This window comes from Oncorhynchus kisutch, linkage group LG21, assembly GCF_002021735.2.
Source record: "Oncorhynchus kisutch isolate 150728-3 linkage group LG21, Okis_V2, whole genome shotgun sequence".
In the NCBI taxonomy this organism is placed as follows: domain Eukaryota; kingdom Metazoa; phylum Chordata; class Actinopteri; order Salmoniformes; family Salmonidae; genus Oncorhynchus; species Oncorhynchus kisutch.
The window spans coordinates 14473684-14499152 of NC_034194.2; the positions used below are offsets into that span (position 1 = coordinate 14473684).

The window sequence follows — 25469 nt, forward strand, 5'->3', positions numbered from 1 at the left end:
ACCTAGGAGGTCAAATTAAATGACACGTGGGTCACTGTGGTGTTTTTAGGAGGGATACACCGTGCCCACACATAGTGACAATTCCATTAACCCCTCCTAAGAACGCTCACATCACTGTCAAAGCTGTCACAATGGATTCACATAATTTCTGAATCCACACGGCCATCATTCCTTACTTTAAAGAAGGAGAATACTAGATGTACAGTCAGATCCAAAATGATTGGCAACCTTGATAACGATGAGGCAAAAAGACAGCACAAAATAAATAATACAACTACTGAGCTATATTGTATGCTACATTTTTATTTATACTCGTAAAATTGCTAAGAGAAAAATATTTTGTTTAACAAGATAGAGTTCAAAAGTCTTGGCACCCCTGTTTTCAATACCTTTCAATACCTCACCTTGTCAGGATATAGACATTTAGTCTTTTTCTAACGTGTTTTATGAGTTTTGAGATCTCAGACCATTTCTCCATACAGAATCTTTCCAGATCCTTGACATCCTTCATCTGCGCTTATAGACTGTCCTCTTCAATTCAAACTACAGGTTTTCAATGAGGTTGAAGTCCGGAGACTGAGATGTCCATTGCAAGATGTTGATTGTGTGGTCAATTAACCATTTCTTTGTGGATTTTGATGTGCGCTTGGTGTTATTGTCTTGCTGTAAGATCCACATTCAGTTTCAGCCTCCTGGCAGAGGCAACCAGGTTTTTGGCTAAAATGTCCTGGTACTGGGTAAAGATGATGATGCCATTGACCTTAAGAAGGGCCCCAGGACCAGTGGAAGCAAAATAACCCCATGACATCAAAGATCCTCCACCATATTTTACAGTAGGTATGGGCTTGTTATGCATCCTTATTTCGATGCCAAACCCACCGCTGGTGTGCCTGGCAAGGCGGCTGAAACCACAAGCACACATGAAAATGGCCACCTCAGTCTCCGGACTTGAACCCCATTGAAAACCTGTGGTTTGAATTGAAGAGGGCAGTCCATAAGCAAAGATGAAGGATATCAAGGATCTGGAAAGATTTAGTATGGAGGAATAATCTAAAATCCCAGCCAATGTGTTCTCCAAACTCATAAAACATTATAGAAAAAGGCTTAGTGCTGTTATCCTCCATACAGGTGACGTATTGAAAAGTATTGAAAACAGGGGTGCCAATACATTTTTACCCTTATCTTTTTGAGAGAGAAAAAAGTATTACTTAATAAAACAATTTTTTTTTTTTTCTGAGCAATTGTATTAGTATAACATAATGTAATCTCCCCCAAAAAATTAAGCATACAATATGCTCATCTTTTTTCAAGGTTGCCAATCATTTTGGACCTGACTGTATATGGCTGTTTGAATGGAAGGTAGGAATAAAATGCAACCATTCAATGACATTCAGTTATGGCAATATCAATATACATATTGTTAGAGTGCTGCATTTTATATTTCGAGGAAGAGCAAAGTGAACCCTTACAAAGTTCCCATTGAGGATAATGAAAGTGACTGAGATGTCAGATTTGGGGAGAGGAGAGCGTAAGATGTGACAGCCAGGTCCAACGGAGTACCCTTTCAACAAAAATAACTGACAAGCATGGCAGTCTGGGGAACAGAAGAGGAGAACAAATGTTTTCTGGAAAATGTATACTTTTATATACTGTACCATCTTTTGTTTTTGGAATATAATTTCTTGATATTCAGGTAGTTGTTTTTGATAGCATGGCATCATAGTTATTGGCATATTACAATAAAAAGTGATATCCACTTTATATAACAAAATGTGCCTTGGCATTCAGAAACCCAATGGTCCATCCACTCTGACTGCCAATAAAATCTCACGTTATCATTTCAGGAGCGTTTCTTAGCCAATCAGCATAAAGAACTGATTTCCGATCATTATATCTGTTTTGGATAATGGTTTATAATATCTTCTATCTGCGTTTATTAGCACTTTGGTTGATTGCCACATACAGTAGTTCCTCTTATTGAGTCATAATAATATTTAGACCCAAGTTTAAGATTCCTCAGCATGTTTCCTGGGAGAGGGTGCTTGTTAAGATTTACAGGCCATTTCCTGGTCCCATTTCCTTTAGTAGGTAATATGTGTCAGTTTTTTATAACATTGAGGAGTTGAAGTGTTGAGGTGAAATGTTAAGTGATGTTTCGGTGAAATGCAAATCGAAGATTGGCTTAGCCTTAAGTGGATATTCCAACCCTCGCAGTCGTAGTCCTCGGATGGTCAGGATCACAGCCCCTGGTCTAACTAGGACTAAACATGAGCATCATCTTTGTCCTTGAGTGGCTCTGGGTGATGTACACATAGAATTACATATAGAATCCCTATAGGGATGTCTAGGATCTCTATGGATATACAGTTTAGAAAAGGCATGTCCTGGCAACTGCAATGCCATGTTCTCTTGCTGGTTTACCTTTTAAAATGGTCATTGATTTACCATTTGTTCTGTGTTGGTTTATAACCTTGATTAGTTGATCATTTTCTTTGTATTGATTGGGATCCACCTGTGTGAAATCTTAAAATCATAGTAGCTTATCAGCATCCTTTTTTATTGTTGCTACAACAATAGGAAGTATATTAGAGCCTGTTCATGTTAGCATCAACAACATTCAGTCCTACATTATAAATGGCCATAAAACACATCCACTTCTCATGGTGCCAGTTGGATGTTAATTATTTTTGATTGAACTAGATAGCCTGTGATGTTTTGATGAATGCACAATGGGGAACACTCTCAGCATTTTATTCAGCTAATGATGCATTTTGACAACACTTAATGAGCATGGAGTCATAAGATTCACTTGCCATTTTCTTCCTTTAATAAAGAATTACCATTTGGAAATTCATCGTGCTACTTCCACTTCCACCGAGTGACAAAACAAAATCCATTAGTCTATTGCGCCTCGCCTTGCCAGCCAGTGTGTATGTGAATATGAATACTAATGTCTCATCTTCAGCACGATACATTCATTGATGTTTCAGTGTGCTGGTTGCCTTCTCCTGCATTACTATACAATAAATCCAATGGTATATATTTTTTCAATGACATCATATACTTCACTTCAAATATACACGTCATACTTGTCGTGACTTGACTTTAACATTAATCTGAAGACTGTTATTTATCTAATGACCTAAATATGTTTAATTGTTACCCAATTAAATTAATCATGTAACAATTAACTCATTAGGATCTTGGGCACCACGAGAGCGGTTCTTTAAAGAGTTACCATCTCCCGAATTAAACTCTAAATGTATTTACCTATCACATCTACAAACAGTCAACTTATTAATCATAACCTCGTATCATATCATCATTAATTCATAACCTCCTTGCATCTGCAAAAACCAGAGCCTTACTTATGATTCAGTACACAAAGTACTACTATGGCAGCATAGCCTAGTGGTTAGAGTGTTGGACTCGTAACCGAAAGGTTGCATGTTTGAATCCCTGAGCTGACAAGGTACAAATCTGTCATTCTGCCCCTGAACAAGGCAGTTAACCCACTGTTCCTAGACTTTGATTGAAAATAAAAATTTGTTCTTAACTGACTTGCCTAGTTAAATAAAGGTAAAATAAATAAATAAATATTTATTCATTAGCTAATTAAATGGTAACACAGGATAAACATACACACTTAATACATTAGAAACATGGATGATTGTTACAAAGGAGATGGAGAGGGAGGGAGAGAGGGGGACAGAGAGACTTAACATGGGTTACTTTCAGAAACTACTCTCACTTACAGTAAAGATATACTTTGCACACGAACCGCCGCCGGCTTTGAGTAAGAAATCATGAATGTATTTACGTGAAAAGACTTGGTTCACCGGATCTCTCTCGGTGGACAGAGCTGCCTTAGAAAGGGTGTTCGGCCTTTTTGTGGCATGCTTGTAAGGCTCTGAATATTTGTAATATTACACGCACAACGTGTAATATGGAAACTTTGTACATGTAGTGGGTATACTTCCAAGTTACAATATTTCCATCGTAACATTTTTAATGACATCACAAAATAACAAACAAAATGACATTAGTGTTCTATAGATCGCCTCTGACCATTCCCCGCGTTCTATGTTAGAAATATTGTTCCAGTAGTTGCTTTTGAACATGTTAGAGTTTCAGCATGAAAAATAATCTTGAAACAAAGTGCATTTCTTTGGTGAATATTGGAGAGGAAGACCTGAATCTTGCCCCCTTGATCTATGACAGGACATGAGTTGTTAATCCCGCCTAGTACTTTGTCTGAGATCTGAGTGAAGTTATTCATTGCAAACCTGAACTGACCTATTTAGATTCTCGTAGACAGTCATGACATGTTGGTTACCGGTGTATGGATGACCCAACACAGTTTTAACCTTAAATATTTTAACCAAATGAACGTAGTTACACTATCTTGCTATCTATACATCTTCAACATAGATAGCTAGTTTTAGTGTTAAATTACATTGTGTATGGGACAAGTTGAATGGAATCATTAGAAGGTTTCTATGACAACACTCTCAGGTTTAGTTACTATTTCTAGAAGTTTTACAGTACGATCTAGACATCTAGAAACTTGGCGGCATTTTAGCCATATGCCACTCTCAATGGGAGTCAGAATTTGCAGGCTCTTCCCTGAACTAACCTTTCCTTCTCTTAGCCAATTAAAAGCTGAGCCGAGTTTCTCCACCCCTTTGCTAATGAAAATGCAAATAAACTCATGAATTATGGAGATGGTTGACGACGCAGGTTAATTGGCTTACAATTTGAGGAGATGTTGTAACAGATGCAACACTCTCGGGAATATGAATGTTACATTCTTAGTGAGTGTGTCGATGTGTACAAAATTGGGCATACAACAACAATAGGTGGCTCTACACATTACATTTTTCAACGTGTGTGCACTTGTGCATGTGCGTGTGTTGCGTCTGTCTGTCATCAAAGGCACTTAACTCATTTTTGTGGGGGCTTTTCTAAGCTGTGTGGAGTCATCAGATGAATTTACAGCCGCTGATCAAGGACATCGTTCACAGGCTAATTGAACATCAAGTCAGACATCCCACTCATTTGATTTATGGGGATGGCCAGTGCCATCTCTGTCTTTCATCTCATTTAGATCCTAAGAGGAACCACGAACAATGACTCTATGAACCTCAATGACTTACTGTACCTCTCCATCCTTTATTTTACAAGTTTTACAGATTCCTTGTTAAAATATATGTATTGAGGGTGATCAGTCTCACACCCACTTAGACACAACAATCCCTATTTTGGTTTAAAGCTTGTTGATTGCTGTGGATTTTGCTTTTGCAAAACAAATCCAAGAAGCCAGAAATTTAGGCAGAAATTTGTTGGGTTGCTGAGGAGTATATAATCTTTTGTTTTTTGCTCAATCTGATTGGGTACAACCCTGCCAAGAAGTCCAGCCTGAAAACTCAATAAAAACATTTAATCGTGACATATCAGTTTGAGGCTGTTATCATTACAATGGCCTCTAGAATTTGCTTGATAAATGTGCATGAGGTGACCCCTGAACACATTACAGCTCCCTGCTATCAGATTGTCAAATGAGGGCTCCATGAAAGATGGAGTGTGCCTGCTACTACACACAGAGGCAAAGAGACAGCGAAGGGCTTCATCATTACTACCTGTCACCAGTATTTTTGTCTTGTATATTTCTGTGTAACCGGTGCATGTAGTACATGTACCTGTACCATTTATCAAGCCTCTGATATTGGTTCTGTTCTCAAGAAGGACATTCTACTGTTTCTCTCTCATGTCCCCACAGGGTAAGTATTGGTTATGACTGTTTGCACTCTCCTCCGGCCAGTGTTCTGAACATGTATTTATCTGTAGCAAACTACACCACATCACCTCCAGCAACTGAAGTAGTTGGGCAGTATACAACACTAAAAGCACTGGTCAAACAAGGAGTGTGAACTCAACCCGGTCCTTAAGGTACAAATGCTTTGGTCTTGACACACTGTCAAATCTGATTCAGTTTTATGCTCATTTGAACTGTCCAGGTCAAAATGGAACATTATACCACACACGGCTCCCACTTTTCACAAGGTCGTGACGAGGCCCACCAGGCTACACCAGAGTGGCTGCTTGATATACAAGGCCACAGTAAAAGGAAATGGATCTTGATTGCCACGCTCCGTTGCCCCACTACCAATTTCCTAAGCCGTATTTCTCTTCAATATTGTTAAGAGCCAATAACTCGAGGGACAACTGACAGGGGCCGGCGGAGCGGAACATGATGCACCAAACATGATGGCACACAATACTGAAACGACTCATGCCTGTTATTCATTTCTATCTTTAAATTCGATAATATAATATTCAGATGGATGAGAGTGACAATGCTGAAAAACTGCGGTCATTGTCTCAGTGCAGATGTTACATAATGATACAACTTAAAGAGAATGTCAAGTACTGAAGGTCACTTCTGGCATTCATTAGTGAACATGTTTCTATAAGAATATATAATTATGATGTATTTAGTACATGTTTGGTCATAATCAATGATCGCTCTAAGCTGCGCACAGCTCCACTCACACTGCCACGCAGAAGAAATATCAGCCCGCCCAGAGAAGCACGAGATTGAACTTCACTCAACTTTCTAGAGTTTTCCCCTTTAGTTAGACTATCAACATTTTGCTCTACTGTGGGAATTGTTCTCAAATCAACGCAATATTTGCCACTTTCAGCATTTGCGGTCAGTAGATGCACTTGAGAGCTGCATGTAGCCACCTTTTGCTCATTTGTTAATATTCTTTGCTAGTTAGTGAGTTATTAGCGTGGTTAAAGCTATACTGAATAAAAATACAAACGCAACATGCAACAATTTCAAAGAGTTGACTGAGTTACAGTTCATATAAGGAAATCAGTCAACTGAAATACATTTGTTAGGCCCTAATCTATGGATTTCACATGACTGGGAATACAGATATGCATCTGTGGTCACAGATACTTTAAATAAAAGGTAGGGGCATGGATCAGAAAACCTGTCAGTATCCGGTGTGACCAGCATTTGCCTCATGAAACGCGACACATCTCCTTCGCATAGAGTTGATCAGGCTGTTGATCGTGGCCTGTGGAATGTTGTCCCACCCCTCTTCAATGGCTGTGCGAAGTTGCTAGATATTGGTGGGAACTGGAAAACGCTGTTGTGCAAGTCAATCCAGAGCATCCCAAACATGGAAGAACTGGGACATGTTCAGCTTCCAGGAAATATGTACAGATCTTTGCAACATGGGGCCATGCATTATCATGCTGAAACATAAGGAGACAGCTGCAGGTGAATGGCACGACAATTGGCCTCAGGATTTCATCATGGTATCTCTGTGCATTAACATTGCCATTGATCAAATGCAGTTGTGTTCATTGTCCATAGCTTATGCCTGCCCATACAATAACCCCACTGCATGCATGGGGCACTTTGCTCACAATGTTGACATCAGCAAACCGCTCACCATATACAGTGGGGCAAAAAAGTATTTAGTCAGCCACCAATTGTGCAAGTTCTCCCACTTAAAAAGATGAGAGAGGCCTGTAATTTTCATCATAGGTACACTTCAACTATGACAGATAAAATGAGAAAAAAAATCCAGAAAATCACATTGTAGGATTTTTTATGAATTTATTTGTAACGGTTTTCGTCTATCTCCTCCTCTGACGAAGAGGTGTAAGCAAGGATCGGACCAAAATGCAGCGTGATGATTCATGATATTTTAATGAAGGAAAAAACTATACATGAAGAAACTACAAAATAATTAAATGTGAAAACCGAAACAGCCCTATCTGGTGCAAACACAAAGACAGGAACAATCACCCACCAAACACTCAAAGAATATGGCTGCTTAAATATGGTTCCCAATCAGAGACAACGATAAACACCTGCCTCTGATTGAGAACCACTCCAGACAGCCATAGACTTTGCTAGATACCCCCACTAAGCCACACACCCAATACCTAACAAAACCCCAAGACAAAACACACCACAATAAACCCATGTCACACCCCGGCCTGACCAAATAAATAAAGACAAACACAATATACTTCAACCAGGGCGTGACATTATTTGCAAATTATGGTGGAAAATACATATTTGGTCAATAACAAACAAGCAAGATTTCTGGCTCTCACAGACCTGTAACTTCTTATTTAAGAGGCTCCTCTGTCCTCCACTCGTTACCTGTGTTAATGGCACCTGTTTGAACTTGTTATCAGTATAAAAGACACCTGTCCACAACCTAAAACAGTCACACTCCAAACTCCACTATGGCCAAGACCAAAGAGCTGTCAAAGGACACCAGAAACAAAATTGTAGACCTGCACCAGGCTGGGAAGACTTAATCTGCAATAGGTAAGCAGCTTGGTTTGAAGAAATCAACTGTGGGAGCAATTATTAGGAAATGGAAGACATACAAGACCACTGATAATCTCCCTCGATCTGGGACTCCACGCAAGATCTCACCCCGTGGGGTCAAAATGATCACAAGAACGGTGAGCAAAAATCCCAGAACCACACGGGGGGACCTAGTGAATGACCTGCAGAGAGCTGGGACCAAAGTAACAAAGCCTACCATCAGCAAGGGCATTGAAGATGAAACGTGGCTGGGTCTTTCAGCATGACAATGATCCCAAACACACCACCCGGGCAACGAAGGAGTGGCTTCATAAGAAGCTTTTCAAGGTCCTGGAGTGGCCTAGCCAGTCTCCAGATCTCAACCCCATAGAAAATCTTTGGAGGGAGTTGAAAGTCCGTGTTGCCCAGCAACAGCCCCAAAACATCACTGCTCTAGAGGAGATCTGCATGGAGTAATGGGCCAAAATACCAGCAACAGTGTGTGAAAACCTTGTGAAGACTTACAGAAAACGTTTGACCTCTGTCATTGCCAACAAAGGGTATATAACAAAGTATTGAGATAAACTTTTGCTATTGACCAAATACTTATTTTCCACCATAATTTGCAAATAAATTCATTAAAAATCCTACAATTTTCTGCATTTTTTTTTCTCATTTTGTCTGTCATAGTTGAAGTGTACCTATGATGAAAATTACAGGCCTCTCTCATCTTTTTAAGTGGGAGAACTTGCACAATTGGTGGCTGACTAAATACTTTTTTTGCCCCACTGTATGTGGTCTGCGGTTGTTAGGCTGGTTGGACGTACCTCCAAATTCTCTGGAGGCGGCTTATGGTAGAGAAATGAACATTACATTCTCTGGCAACAGCTCTGGTGGACATTCCTCCAGTCAGCATGCAAATTGAAAAACTTGAGACATCTGTGACATTGGGTTGTGTGACAAAACTGCACATTTTAGAGTGGCCGCCTTTTGTGTAATAATCATGCTCTTTAAATCAGCTTCTTGATATGCCACAACTGTCAGTTGGGTGGATTATCTTGACAAAAGAGAAATGCTCACTAACAGGGATGTAAACAAATTTGTGCATATGTAACATTTCCAGGATCTTTTATTTCAGCTCATGAAACATTGGACCAACACTTTACTTGTGTTTATATTTTTGTTCCGTGTAATTTCTAGTCAACAATGGGGGAGTGGTTGTTTCCTACCAGAGCACAAAATGTGTGCATTTCTAGCCATCTTTGAAAAGCAAGTTTTCTACATTCTTTTGATAGTAGGCCACTCTGGTAGGCCTACATTATGATCAAATAGCCACAGCAGCCTACTTGGCCACTGTTAAAACTGTAACAGAATTGTCACAAAGCTCAAGCGTGCGCTCAGCAGACCTGAAATTTGCTCAGTGCCAAAAGTGTTTTGAGGAAACATTGCTCATAATGCTATTGAAATGTATCAACTGCAATCAACAGCCATTTTTCCAGTCTGAGCAGGAGTTACACTCAAGGCGTCTGCATACATATGTTCGGTTTGCTCCTAGCAGAACTCTGTTAGGTGAAGTGAAGGTATTTGCTCGAGTAGTCCCTTAAAATACCTTCGCTTCAAAAACTGTTCGTCCCGCTTGAGACGCAGTAGCCAGTACACTTCCTCGAAATAGTCAGAATGAATCTAAGGAATCTCAAGAAATCTGTCATTAATTTGGACGCTTTTGCTAAGATGTTTGGTGCAGCATTTTTCAAGTGAAAAAATGTGCATGAAAACTAGTCTTCTGTCGTTGAATGACAACAAACACTTCATTGAAGAATCCCTACTGCTGACCAATCATAGACGAAGGGGCTTTTATACATTTTATTAGGTGTTTTACTTACAGACATTTACCATGCATACGCTCATAAAACCTAGTACTATGTGAACATGCTGGACCAAAGCACTCTGATCCACACAAGCACACACTTGTTATCTCAATGGCTTCCTCGACTAGTGAAATCCTCTGAAGGTCCAATCATCTATTAAGCTAATTACCCTCCACCACTCATACACTACTGAAATGAGATCAGATGACATGAAGTCAGCCTACTTGAAAGATGTCAGGATCTTCACATTAACTAGTGCTTGCACATCATTTCTCCCTTTGAACATCAATGTAATGACAACTGATTCCCCATCCATCCAATAGGCCTTTAATAGTATCGATCCATGTTATGACACCTAAATAAAAAATACTAACAATGTCCAATATGCTATCAAATGAACATGTGACACATACACTACATTTAATGCAATTGATATACTGAGAACTTCCAAGACATTACGGTGAAATGATGCAAGTCAGCAGGTTTAAATGGCCTGCAGATCTGCAAACTATACTCTTTTCTCTGTGTGCGTGTCAAGGTTCAAGTCTCTTTCCCAGGGTTAGAAGATCACTATTAACTCTATTGCTCCACCACTGAAAAAACATCTGCAATGGCCCAGGCCATACTGAGCATATCCTCTCCGTACCAATGGCTCCTACAGTGCCTTCGGAAAGTATTCAGACCCCTTGACTTTTTCCACATTTTGTTAAGCTACAGCCGTATTCTAAAATGGGTTAAATAAACTAATGACAAAGCGAAAATAGGTTTTTAGACATTTTTTTCTGATTTATTAAAAATAAAAAAACGTATTTACATACCTTATGTATTTACATACCTTATTTACATAAGTATTCAGACCCATTTTTCTACGAGACTCAAAATTTTGCTCAGATGCCTCCTGCTTCCAATGATCATCCTTGAGATGTTTCTACAACTTCATTGGAGTCCACCTGTGGTAAATTCAATTGATTGGACATGATTTGGAAAGGCACACACCTGTCTATATAAGGTCCCACAGTTGACTGTGCATGTCAGAGCAAAAACAAAGCCACGAGGTCAAAGGAATGGTCTGTAGAGCTCCAAGACAGGATTGTGTCGAGGCACAGATCTGTGAAAGAGTACTGCACCAAAAACGTCTGCAGCATTGAAGGTCCCCACGAACACAGCGGCCTCCATCATTCTTAAATTGAAGAAGTTTGGAACCACCAAGACTCTTCAGCGCGGCCAAACTGAGCAATCGGGGGAGAAGCGCCTTGGTCAGGGAGGTGACCAAGAACTTGATGGTCACTCTGACAGACGTCTAGAGTTCCTCTGTGGAGATGGGAGAACCTTCCAGTAGGACAACCATCTCTGCAGCACTCTAACAATCAGGCCTTTATGGTGGAGTGGCCAGACGGAAGCCACTCCTCAGTAAAAGGCACATGACAGCCTGTTTGGAGTTTGCCAAAAGGCACCTAAAGACTCTCAAACCATGAGAAACAATTGTAAAATAAGAACTTGTTCTTAACTAACTTGCCTAGTTAAATAAAGGTAAAAAAAAAAAAAAAAAAAAAAGCTTTAACTCTTTGGCCTGAATGCCAAGTGTCACGTTTGGAGAAAACCTGGCACCAATCTTATGGTGAAGCATGGTGGTGACAGCATCATGCCGTGGGGATGTTTTTCAGCGGCAGGGACATAGAGACTAGTCAGGAGCGAGGAAATGCTTGATGAATGCATTTGATGAAAACCTGCTCCAGAGAGCTCAGGACCTCAGACTGGGGTGCAGGTTCACCTTCCAACAGGAAAATTACCCTAAGCAAACAGCCAAGACAACGCAGGAGTGGCTTCAGGACAAGTCTCTGAATGTCCTTGAGTGGCCCAGCCAGAGCCCGGACTTGAACCCGATCGAACATCTCAGGAGAGACCTGAACATAGCTGTGCAGCAACGCTCCTCATCCAACCTGACAGAGCTTGAGAGGATCTGCAGAAAAGAGTGGGAGAAACTCCCCAAATAAAATACAAGTGTGCCCAGCTTATAGCATACCCAAGTAGACTCAATGCTGTAATCACTGCCAAAGGTGCTTCAACAAAGTACTGAGTAAAGGGTCTGAATACTTATGTAAATGTAATATTTCATATTTTTTATTTTAATAAATTAGCAAAAATGTCTAAAAACCTGTTTTTGCTTGGTCATTATGCTGTATCAGGTGTAGATTGCTGAGGTATTAATAAAAATACATTTTAGAATAAAGCTGTAACATAACAAAATGTGGAAAAAGTCAAGGGGTCTGAATACTTTCTGAATGTCCAAACATATAAAGTCATGTTAACACTCCTCTGTATCACTTCAGAGGATGTCTAAAACATAACATCAGCGACAGCACCATTGAACTTTACATAATGTGTTTGTATACTAAAAATAAACATAAATGCAACATGCAACAATTTCAGAGATTTTACTGGAGTTACAGTTCATATAAGGAAATCAATTAAATAAATAAATAAGGCCCTAATCTATGGATTTCACATGGCTGGGCAGGGGTGCAATCATGGGTGGACCGGGGAGGGCATAGGCCTACTCATCTGGTAACCAGGCCCAGTCAACCAGAATGTTTTTTTCCCCGCAAAAGGGTTTTTATTACAAACATAAATACTCCAGGGATATATGGCACCAGGGACGATGAGGGACAGGCAGTGGTTGGAGAAGACCAGCCGGAGCTTGCCGAGAAGTCTTGTTCTATGCGCAGACCGTGCAGGCGGCAACAAACGCGGCAACATCCGGAACCATAGTAGGCCACCAAAAGCGTTGTCGCATGAAGGCCAGGGTTCGACGAGAGCCTGAGTGACAGGCAAGCCTGGAGGAATGGGCCCACTCCAGGACCGCGGAGCGGACAGTGTCAGGCACAAACATCCGGTTATCTGAGCCACCCCAGGGTTCGGCTGGGGCCGCTGCGCCTCCCGGAACCTGTTTCCCTATACCCCAGCTGAGTGCCCGTCGCCAGGCGCGAGGTGGGAAGGATGGTCTCGGGCTCCGGGGTGGTAACCGCGGGGTTATAGCGGCGAGACAGGGCATCCGGCTTGACGTTCTTGGACCCCGGCCGTTAGGAGAGGGTAAAGTTGAACCGAATAAACAGCAGGGCCCATCTCGCTTGCCTGGAGTTGAGGCGCTTGGTGGTGAGGAAATACTCCAGGTTTTTGTGGTTGGTCCACACAATGAACGGATGTTCCGCCTCTAGCCAGTGCCTCCATTCCTCGAACGCCATCTTCACTGCGAGAAGCTCCCGATTCCCCACATCCTAGTTCCTCTCCGTGGCATTGAGGCAGTAGGTGAAGAAGGCGCAGGGATGCAGTTTAAGGTCCAGGGCAGAACATTGGGACAGGACAGCCCCCACTCTGACATCCGAAGTATCGGCCTCCACCACGAACTGACTGGAAGGGTCAGAATGAACCAGGATAGGAGCAGTGGTGAAGCAGTGTTTAAGGTCCCGGAACGCCCAGTCAGTGGCAGATGACCAAGTGAAAAGAACCTTGGTAGAGGTGAGTGCAGACAGGAGGGAGGCCAGGATGCTGTAACCCAGGATAAAGTGGCGATAAAAGTTGCCAAACCCCAGGAAGCGTTGCAGTTGCATCCTGGATGTAGGATGAGGCCAATCCGCTCTCACCTTCTCGGGATCCATCTGGACACTCCCAGCAGAGATGATGTAACCCAGAAAGGGAATGTTGGAGCGATGGAACTCGCACTTTTCCACCTTTAACAAACAACTGGTTCACCAGAAGGCGCCAGAGTCAATGAGGACCCGGAGAGATTTGGACTGGTTTGCCCACAGCAGAATGACATGAAAAGGGGTGCAAGTGGGCCACCTGGGTGGCGCAGTGGTCTAGGGCACTGTATCGCAGCGCTAGCTGTGCCACCAGAGACCCTGGGTTCGCGCCCAGGATCTGTCGCAGCCGGCCGCGACCGGGAGGTCCGTGGGGCGACGCACAATTGGCCTAGCGTCGTCTGGGTTAGGGAGCGTTTGGCCGGAGGGATATCCTTGTCTCATCGCGCACCAGCTACTCCTGTGGCGGGCCGGGCGCAGTGCGCGCTAACCAAGGTAGCCAGGTGCATGGTGTTTTGTCTGACACATTGGTGCGGCTGGCTTCAGGGTTGGAGGTGTGCTGTGTTTAGAAGCAGTGCGGCTTGGTTGGGATTCGGAGGACGCATGGCTTTCAACCTTCGTCTCTCCCAAACCCGTACGGGAGTTGTAGTGATGAGACAAGATTGTAATTACTCACAATTGGTTAGAAAAGGGGGCATTTAAAAAAAAAATGGGTGCAAGTAAGGGAAGCAGAAAAGTTCTCCATATGGCCCACCAGAGTACTCACTCCTACCGATGAGCCTGGTCTTTTACCAGACAAGAGGACACAAAATGACCAAAAGTCCTGCAATACAGACAGCTCCTTGTACTGATCCTGTGTTGCCGTTCCGCTGCCGACAGCCCAGCTCTGCCTAGTTGCATAGGCTTGGGAAACAGTGCCTCGGCCGTCTTCGGTGACTCTGGAGGAAAGTCAGGAAACTTTTGGACGTCTGAACACCCTCCATAAGACCACGAAGCAATTCCTCGTGCCTACCAATGGAGGTTCTTGGGAGGAGATGGCGTTGCGCAGCTGGCCCGGGTCTGCTGGGCCAGTTCGTACTATCAGGTATGAAGGTAAGACCCAGATACAGACAACGTCAAATTAACAATGGTGTAATAACCCAACAGGGGCAGGCAATAGACAGGTCAATGCAGGCAGGGGTAAGTAACCAGTGGTGGGGCAATGGTACTGGACGGCAGGCAGGCTCAGGGTAGGCAGAGGTCAATAATCCAGAGGTGGGGCAAAGGTACCGGTGGCAGGCAAGCTCAGGGTCAGGGGCAGGCAGAGTGGTCACGCAGGTGGGCTCAGAGTTAGGACAGGCAAGGGTCAAAACCAGGAGGGCGAGATAAAGAGAGACTGGGAAAAGCAGGAGCTGAGACACAAAAACGTTGGTTGACTTGACAAACAAGACGAACTGGCAACAGACCAACAGAGAACCCAGGTATAAATACACAGGGGATACTGGGGGAAATGGACTTGCGTTGTTTGACAAAACTGCACATTTTAGAGTGGCCTATTAATGTCCCCAGCACAAGGTGCACCTGTGTAATGATCATGCTGTTTAATCAGCTTCTTGATATGCCACACCTGTCAGGTGGATGGATTGTCTTGGCAAAGGAGGAATGCTTACTAACAGGGTTAGGGTTAACTTTACATGTTGCATTTATACTTTTTTCAGTATAAATGTAAGTTATTTTGCACTTGAACACTCAATATTAGGAGTGGGTCTCCTTGAAAGGGTATAATTGTTGTCTGCATTCTACAAATTATGCATTCATAAGCAACATTAGGCAGTCTGCAAAGGCTCTTCCTGTGTCAATTACATTTTGAGCTGCTCTAAGCAGAAAGCTGCATCATTATCATTAGTCGCGAGGCATCATTCCTCAACAAACGTAAACACGTGTCAGCACCTTCTCACATAAACTGGTTTTATTAACAAATGACGTTGGGTGAAAGGAAATAAAAGAGAAGTCATAAAACAAAATGCTTGCAAAAGCAGAACGCTGCCAAAACAGAAGATGGGCACAAGGTGAAGGTAATAGAAGCGGATGAGTTTGGAGAGGATAGGGATAGAGACTCATTTGAAGTATGAGCACATTCTTTGAGTCTGGTAGCCAAGCCCTCTAAGCTAAGAAAGGATGGGTTTCAGGGTTGGTGCGTGACGTGTATGTTCCTCGTGTAATCATAGAGGCAGTCACTCTCCTCACTGTCTTGTCCGGGGGAAGGGAAGACTTAACATCATTCCTGTGTGTGAGCAGCTTGTCATTCATGAGATCCCCTCCTCTCCAGGTTTATCTGCTCCCAGACTATTGATTCACCACCAAACCCTAACTCGATGAGGGAAAGGTACGGTCATCCATCAAGACGTTGGCTCAGGACAGGAGATGAAAAACACGGGCAACTCATCATGTCCTTCATTCCATCCCCAATCAGTCAGTGCGAGGGTCCATCCCTAAAGATGCAGAGCCTCTACTCAGCACCAGCACCAGCCCAAGGACATCAGCCTTTCACCGTCCTGACGCTTTCTACCTGGCCGCCTGAGGGATGACCCCAGGTGTCCCCGAAACAGTCCACATTAGTGCTCATCTGTCTTCATCAAGCACCGGTGGAGGCCTTTAGGTTGAGGACTACAGCTCGCCCACAAGACAAAGACCTGCACCATTAGTTTTGATTCCATTTCAGGTGCAGTGGTGACTTCAGGTGTCCTGCGGTGGTCAAGGACGGTGCCTCCTCTATGGCCTTCTCGCTCCCAGAGTACCTCCTCTGAGGGATGGAGCCACTGGTCTGCCTTCAATCTCTCTTCCTCATTGTCCACTCCCTGGAGGTTGGCTTGTCCATGAGGAACGTGGCCTACCATTCATCTTAGTCCCATTAGAGGTGTGTGACACCAGGTGAATGGATGAATTGTAATGGTACCTGTAGGAACCAAGGTTTAAGCCACATACAGCACCAGTTTATTAGGGTTTAGTTAAGAGGTAGAACAGAGGTTTGAATGCTGTTGTGATTTTGAAGGGCTAAGGTTCTGCATTGGAAATAACTATTTAAATCCTAAGCTGATTGATTAAGTAATTTAGCAAATATCTGATTGCTCATTCCACTGCAGTTTAATATGTTATAAATAATAGACCTGCAACAGAGCAGAGAATCATCCAAAGGTCTCTGTCTGCAGCCCCTAAAGACCACTGCATTTTAGAGACACCTTTTAATTTGTCACTGCTTTAATGCTTGACTTAATTTCATGTCCAAATAATCGTTTTAATTACGCAATTAGGACAGATCTGTTTTCCCTCAGAAGAACCGCTCAGTCAATTTTCTCAGGAAGCAACATTCCGAGAGCCCTAAGAGAGCCCTAAATCCAAGTGATAACATAATGTAAATATGCTAAGTAAATCGACATGAGAATTCCAAATTTGCCCATGGTCTCTGTCTTGTTGACTGATCTGAGGGCCAATCAGAATATTCATTTTGAGGACCTGCAAATATGTATTCTGGTCCCCTCTGGAGGCGTGATACCCTATGTTAGCAGCAGGAGGGGTTGGAGGGCAGACTCCATTGGGTGTGAGCATGCGGTTGTAATTAATCTCAGCAATATGTACATTTCAATTACTTAATTACAAGCAGAATGGCAACACAGACACCAAACCGTCAAATAATTGCATTTTATAAAATATTTGATATTTAAATAGATTTTTCCAATTCTAACAACACAACTGGTTTGAGTAAGACTAAGTTAAATGGTTTATAGATTGAGACAATCCCATTTTCAAGTTATTTTCCTCTTAATAAATGCCAAAAGGGGCCACATTTCCTGCAAAAAGTGCATTGCCAATTGCTGCTCTTTTCCTATTAAAGGAGAAGACAGAGCGGGTCATTTCATACTTGTCTATGCCCCCACACGCCCCTCTCACATCAGGACAAATTGATTTCACTGCTCAAATTGCTGAAATACTCTGGTTTTCTCCACTCCATGCTGAAATGAATCAGGGTAATGTTTCTTCAGTAACACTTTATTTGGATAGTCGATCTGTAGATGCTCCACGGGTTGGAACCAAAATTACTTTCCAATCGTTTCGTTTTTTGTTCCATTCCACCGTTCCGACCAGCAAAATAAAGTTCTGAACTGGTTCCATTCTGTTCTTTTTTAACCTGTGAAATCAACAGTTTAAAAAAAATTTGCAGAGCAGGCAAGCTAGTTGTTTAATGCGTGATGGACAGACAAGTGTAGCCTATAGCAGAAGATGCATTATCTGGATTAGGTCCACAGAATTCTATGGATGTCCTTTGAGCTAGCTGGCTAACAAGCTTGAACTAGCTAGCTAACATGATTGTGTGTGCAGAGTTGCACCAGAATTAAAAACACTTCTTACCTTTTTGTAGTTAATAAATCCAATGTGAAAAGTGATAACTACAGTAGGCCTATAGTATCCTTAACTAGTTTTGAAAATGTTCAATTTTTCTCTTGAAGTTCAGTTTTTCTCTAGAAGAATGGAACTTGAAAAAGTTCCTTTCTTCTCTAGCTAACTAAAAATCTCTCTCCCTATCTTCTGAATTACGCTTGTAACATCAGTAGGGTAGCCTATGCTTCGAAGGGGGGAGGGGCAGGTAGCCTAAACACACACACACACTTGCAAAGATTTTTAGCTTGCAGGCAGACACTGGAATACGTTTCTGAGTGACAGAGTGAGTGCTTTGCATAGGAGTTTGTTGCGTTTTTTTCCTGATATGTTAAATGAACCATGCTTTTCAACGAACGGTTCTGTTCCCGGAACAGTTTGGATCACTTTTGTTCCCGGTTCCGTTTCTGTTCCATGAAAAATGTATTTATTTTTTCCTAGTTTTCAGTTGTGTTCCCTGAACCGGTTCCAACCCTTACTATCTACAGACTATAAGTAACATTTAACTAACTAATCACTAACCCTAATCCTAATCTTAACCCTTATCGTAACCCTAAATTCAACCCTTACCCTAACCTTCACCGTAACCTTAGCAAGCAGTTGCTTATCAACAGATATTTTGTTAATAGTACGACCATCTGTAGAGTATTTGCAGATGAACTATCCAGACTATCCAAATAAAGTGTGACCGTTCCTTCTAAGTGAAAATAAAATAAAAAGGTACACTGCCATACTGATCTAACTAATAATGGGGTATAAGTAAGGAGGTGTGAAATCATTACTCAGCAAACATTATCTGTATTATTTGTACCCACTTCTCTGCTCCTTGTTGCATGGAGAGAGAAAATGTAGGGGCAGCCAAGGAGGAAGTTTGGGGCGGTACCTTGAAATGGGTCTGACTTTCAACAGGATCCTGAAGAAAAGCATTAAATAGGCAATTGGCCATTGATTGCTTGCTAATGCCAAGGGAGAAAGAAAAATCATTGCAACTATTTATTTCTTTAAGAAAGAAATGCCTGGCCACTCATGCATGTTATTAAAATCGTTGAACTGAAATCCCTGTTGAAAGATATGGGATATAGATGAGATCTTGGAAAGGAAACCTGAACTTGCCAGAGACTATGAATTAACATACAACTTATTGCATTCACGGCAACAATAAATGAAAATGACATGACACTAAAATCCCCACCAGTGATGTTAAGCAAATATCCCAGAAGAAAATACAGAGCACCTCCAGTCCCGTAGGACCATGGCCAGCGCTGTGTGCATTAGAATTTCTCAATCGTTGATGCCTGCCTTTACGTACCATAGCTTGGTCTGTCCCTGTTCAGCAAATTATAATTAAAGGGGAAAAAATCATTATCGATAGCTAGTATACTGTATGTCTGTGCTATCTCAGCCCACATGGTACATTTTCTCTGAGATAACACAGCACCATTTGGGAAATCATCCTATAAGAATGATTTCTATGAAGAAAAAAAAAGCCTAATTGTTTTGTGGCTCCACTGTAGCTAGTCCACAGACCTAACAGTGGACTAGTCAAACACAGTTTGGCAGTGTTTCTATTTGAATGGATTCTTTGGGGGCAATTAAGAGTTGGATCTGGTGGAACGTAGGAAGAATCAGCCCGAGAGGATAATGACAAATCGTTCCATTTCGGATTCTTCTCAGAAAACAGGCCTCGGCCCACGCCTGCCAGTACATCACTGACACACACATGCACATCTCAAGAGTTCATGACGCGTGACCAGTATCAGGGCTGGTGGAGCGGGGAAGGAGGAAGCAACATGAGCATTAGGGGTTAGAGCTGTCCTGATTTTTAAAATATATTTTTTAACCTTTATTTAACTAGGCAAGTCAGTTAAGAACAAATTCTTATTTTCAATGACAGCCTAGGAACAGTGGGTTAACTGCCTGTTTAGGGGCAGAACGACAGATTTGTACCTTGTCAGCTCGGGGGTTTGAACTTGCAACATTCCGGTTACTAGTCCAACACACTAACCACTAGGCTACCCTGCCGCCCCAATTGAATTGATACGGGTTTCCGATACCATACAGACAACTGACACACACTACTGTATGATTATGCCCTGTTTAATTCGGGATACATACTATCTGTCCGTGGTCATTTCAGATAGCAATCGATTATGAATCTCATTATAAAAACAATACTGTATAGGACGTGTGCGTTTAAGTGCCAGTGTATACACACATTGGACATACAGCACATATAGACAGTATTTACAACAGTGTGTCGTTGTGGATTATTACGGTATATCTATCACATGTGGTCAAACTGATGACACACCACCTCAGGAATTAAAGTTCCTATGGTGCGGTGTAGTGGTGTTGTGAAGAATAATGTCTCTCGAGGGGTTCATTTTCTTAGCGACAATAATAATGCTTTAAGGCAGTTAGGCATTCTAATCGGATTTAAGTTCCCCCGTGACAGTCTTTACCCAGAGGAGTAACGCTATTGTTAAATTTATACGATTAAAACAGATCAAATAAATTGCGCACGGAGGACTGAAATTAGACATCATGAGAGGTGACTCTGTCGCTGCAGGTTATTGGATCCCCCACATACGAGTTTGGCTGATATTAAACATTAGGCAAAGACTTAAGTAGAGATTTATATAATACCACATTACTTGAGATATGGTTCTACTTTGCAACAGGGGTAGTAGATGTGCTGACACTGTATGGAGCGTTTTTTAAAAACGTAATACTAGGTGCAGCAGCTTGTCCATAGGGCAGGATATAGATCGGGCATAGAACAGAATGGTTGTAGGTCTCGAGGTAGAAGTCGCCCTGCACCACAGATCTACAGTAGAATCAGTCTATTCTCAATCCTGACCATTAGAGCATATGAACATACAGTATCTGATCCTATATCAGTGGTTAGGAGTAGCTTCTACCTTCTGTGGTTGTAGCGGTCAGATAGTTGTGGTCTCGGAGACAGACAACAGGCAGGTGGGAGTGTGAGCCCCTCTCCTCTCCTCACATGACTGAGGTTAGAGCAGTGCCAGTGCGGTCAGTCAAAGTGAATGTCATGTGTGGGAGATCAATGGCCTGACAAGAGCTGCTGTAGAGGTACACAACTGACAGCTAGTGAGCCACACATGAATATTTACAACTTGGTTGCCATTCTCTCTGTCTGTCAGTGTCTAACAGAGCTTGTCCTGGGGAATTTGACATGTAGCCTATATGGATTTCTATGCATGTGAGGAAGTCAATATGGCAACAACCATAGTATTCACAACAATTTGACCTCTTACATCTGTTTTGAAGTGCAAAAACGAATAAACTTTTGAAATATTATCTGAAATGTCATGATTTTCATTTTTGACTGAATTACAGTGCTGGTCTAATGCAGTGGTTCCCAACCCAGGGGTACTAGGACCGCTGGGGGTACTTGGCCTATCCACAGGGGGTACTTGAGAAGACCCATGGGACCATAGGCTTACTGGTAAAATTAACATGTGTGGTAGTTCAGGGGTACTATGGGCAGAGCAAAAAACGGTTGGTGGTACAGTAACCGAAAAAGGTTTGGAACCACTGGTCAAATGTTTAATTGAAAGGGTGATGTGAGAAAGCTAGCATCACATGTAACATCTGAGTCCATATTGAATCAAGATACATGGACCATTAATTCTAAAGTGTATAACTACCTTGTTTCCCCCTTGTTATAGGAAGCACTAATTTCAGGCACTTCAGATGATGGTCATACATGGAAAATATAGCACACGAAATTAACCTGATATTTCAGCGCCATGTACAGTGTGATTAGCCTCTTGATTCAAGATGCAATATTACCCCATTCACACAAGATCTCTCCATTTTAATTTCAAGTCATTCCTAAACGACTGGAGGTTGAGAGCCACTGAGTGAGAAGAGACCACCCCGCCCAACTGGATTAATGGGCCCTCCTTTCAGAGTGATTACAGCAAAGACACAGTTGTACAACACAGTACAACACCGCCGGTGTGTGTCCCAAATGTCACCCTATTCCCTATACAGTGCACTACCTGTGACCAGAGATCTATGTAGTGCACTAGGAAAAGGGTGGCATTTGGGACACAACCCCGCCTCTCCACTGTGGCTTTCTTCATCCAGTTATAAAGGATTAACCAGCTGCAAGCAGACAAAGGAAATTACATCATCCTACACTGAATTCAGATCATTTCTGCACAAACAAAAATATGTATGTACAGTATGTGTAACGGTTGTCGTTGGTGGAAGAAGGAGAGGACCAAGGTGCAGCGTGGTACATGTTCATGATATTTGAATTACACTGAACACTAGAACAAAAAGAACAAAACGGAACAAACGAAAAAGTCCTGTCTGGTACAGAGACAGAAAACAACTACCCACAACTCAAGGGTAGAAAACAGAGTGCCTAAGTATGGTTCTCAATCAGAGACAACGATTGACAGCTGCCTCTGATTGGGAACCATACCAGGCCAAACACATAGAAATACAAACATAGAACAAAACATAGAATGCCCACCCCAACTCACGCCCTGACCAACCTAAAATAGAGACATAAAAAAAGGATCTACGGTCAGGACGTGACAGTATGTGGATGTCCGCCTTATTGTAGATTTTAAACTGTTTTTAGTAGCTGATAAGGGAGTTGGGTATGGGATAAATACTCAATCTAAAATGATATACACTGAGTGTACAAAACATTATGAACACCTGTCTTTCCATGACATAGGCTGACCAGGTGAAAGCTATGATCCCTTATTGATGTCACTTGTTAAATCCACTTCAATCAGTGTAGATGGAGGGGAGGAGAGAAGTTAAAGAAGGATTTTTAAGCCTTTAGACAAATGAGACATGGATTATGTATGTGTGCACACTCAGTGTATATCACATAACAATATTTGGAGACGTATGTTCATAGTGTCAGTGGTTCTGTTAATGTGACAGGAGCAATCTTGTTAGTATATGGGAATAATAATCATACCAGGCAATAAGTAAAACTTCAGTCTAATATCACTAATGGACAATATGGTAATTGTAGACCATTAAATGTCTTAAGCTTCACATGATGTCTCTTAGTGAATTTATGTCCAGATTTTGTTTTATGGCTTTTCACACATTCTTCTTCAACTTTTCATCATTTCCATAATTGCATTTGACATAGCCTGACTTTATTTGGTGCATTAGTGAACGGACCAAACATTCCCAAACCTGTTTAAAAGGAATAACATTATGTATTTATTTTATGTGCAGATAAGTGATGTGTGGTTAGTCAAAGTTGAAACAGCTAAATAATTGATGGTTCTTCTCTGCAATGAAAACATAACACATGCTGCTCTCCAAAACAATTAACGTAGCTTAGCTAACAAACTCTTGAGCAGCGGCACCCGCATAAGCTTTATTAGTCAAACTTGGATCTGCAAAAAGTTGTTACCAACTCTCTAGTACATATCCCATGTTTCCCCAGCAGCACAGTAAGAAACCAGCCATGTTGTCTTACGCTTGACAGATTCAATCTGCTCTGGGATGACTGAATAATTGAAAGTTCTAATGCAGGACCAGCTGGCAGCTGTGAGTGCCACAGAAACATCCGGACTGTACATTCAAATAGCCTTTGTGACCAAACTAGGCTAATTGAGGAGCCTGGCTATCAATATAATCCTGAGTTAGGAGGTTGATCTTGCACTAATAAATGAATTGATGTTTGTGGCACTGTGCAGGTGTCAAAGTTACGCTGCCAATTTACACAACCCTATCTTGTCATTTGAGCCCAAGTATTATTGACATTGGCCCCATCTTTCAATTAATCTTTATCGAATCTTGACTCCAGTGACAAATTAGTTAGGGCATTCTCAGCCTCTTATATGGGCTGTCAGCTAATTGCCCTATTATATAATGTCATTAGAGTGTCAAGCATAAAGCCCCTTGATAGTATTTAAAATATCAAGTGGTACAATTGGTTTTATGGAGGTTCAATGACCTCTCCTTGTCAACACACACACACACACACACACACACACACACACACACACACACACACACATGCTGTCCCAGTTATCAATTATGGGTAGTTGAAATGATTCCAAATAGTTAAAACCGAAATTTTACAAAGCTGGTGATTTTTATTTGAAAGGACCAAATCATTTTATTTTTATGGTGGGCTAACGTGATTGACATTTGGACACAGAGGCTACAGTAACCTACTTCACAAGAAAAGTACGGCACTAGCTCCGACCATTACCTCTGTTGTCTGAGTTGAGCTGCATATCTTTTGCGCATCCACCTCTCTCCTCCAAGAAACGCCCAAACTCTCAAAATCAGTCGTCAGTCACAAGTCTGCTGCTACTGGTGGACGGCTGTGGTGGGCACTCCTACTGTATTTTGGAACTCAAAAGCTTGAACGCGCATATTCCAACTGCACAGTGCTTTGTCAAGGTGCCCTGAAAGCAGTGGGTACGCACTTACCGATCTACAGTTTCCGCGGGCCAGCGCCGAGATTCACCATTCCCCACAGAGGTCCACGAGATGTCACAACCTACTTCTTTACATTAGTAGCAGATTACCTACACCTGACTTCTTGGCGCCGACATTTGTGTGCACATGTGTTCCGTATGGAACCATCAGGATGACTGTTTAGAATAGTTTGATCGCATATAGAAACGTAGGTTATCAGAACATCTTCTCGACGAGTCGGTCCGGGACATCTCTTGCGGCAGTGCGTGTAGGTGCTTGAGACCGAGAAGCACCCGCTCTAGCCCGCAGGAGATTATGTGGGGGCGCTTTCTGACCTCTACTGCATCTTGTCGGTTCTTCTTGTGCATTTCGCCGCTGAGAGGATAGCCGTGTCCCGTTGAGGATGCCTAACAGGTAGGTTTACAGTAACCTTTTGTTGGTTAAATTTAAAAAAAATGTACGTGTCATTCATTCCACCAACTAGGCACAGCGCTGTGTTCTGACTAGGCTGTGTTCTGCGGGCAGGTAGCCTAACTACGGAAGCAACGGCTGAATGGATATATTTTACGTTTTCATCCCAAAGTTTGAACAAGTCTCTGTAACTTAGTTAACATAATGTGTATATATATATATTTTACATGGGTAAACAATAAGCCTTTGCATTTCCCTCCATATTTTCACCTGTCAGGACAGAGCTAAAACTGACCAGCTAGGCGTCTTCTTTTTTTTTTGCCCATGTTTTTTTTGTTGACAAGTTTTACATGCCAATCTTTCCCTCATGTCAGTCTTTAAGTTCACAGGTATGTTCTGTATTGCAGTGTT

At 42.1% G+C, this 25469-nt stretch overlaps 1 protein-coding gene across 1 annotated transcript in view; it reads left to right on the forward strand.

Annotated features, from left to right (window-relative positions):
- The first annotated feature begins 24516 nt into the window (after window positions 1-24516).
- The window catches only part of LOC109866249 (heparan sulfate glucosamine 3-O-sulfotransferase 5), a 70634-nt gene continuing 69681 nt past the window's right edge, over window positions 24517-25469 (forward strand). The window contains exon 1 of the mRNA XM_020454804.2: window positions 24517-25061. The gene's annotated coding sequence lies outside the window, so the exon portion shown is untranslated. The remainder of the gene's footprint in view (window positions 25062-25469) is intronic.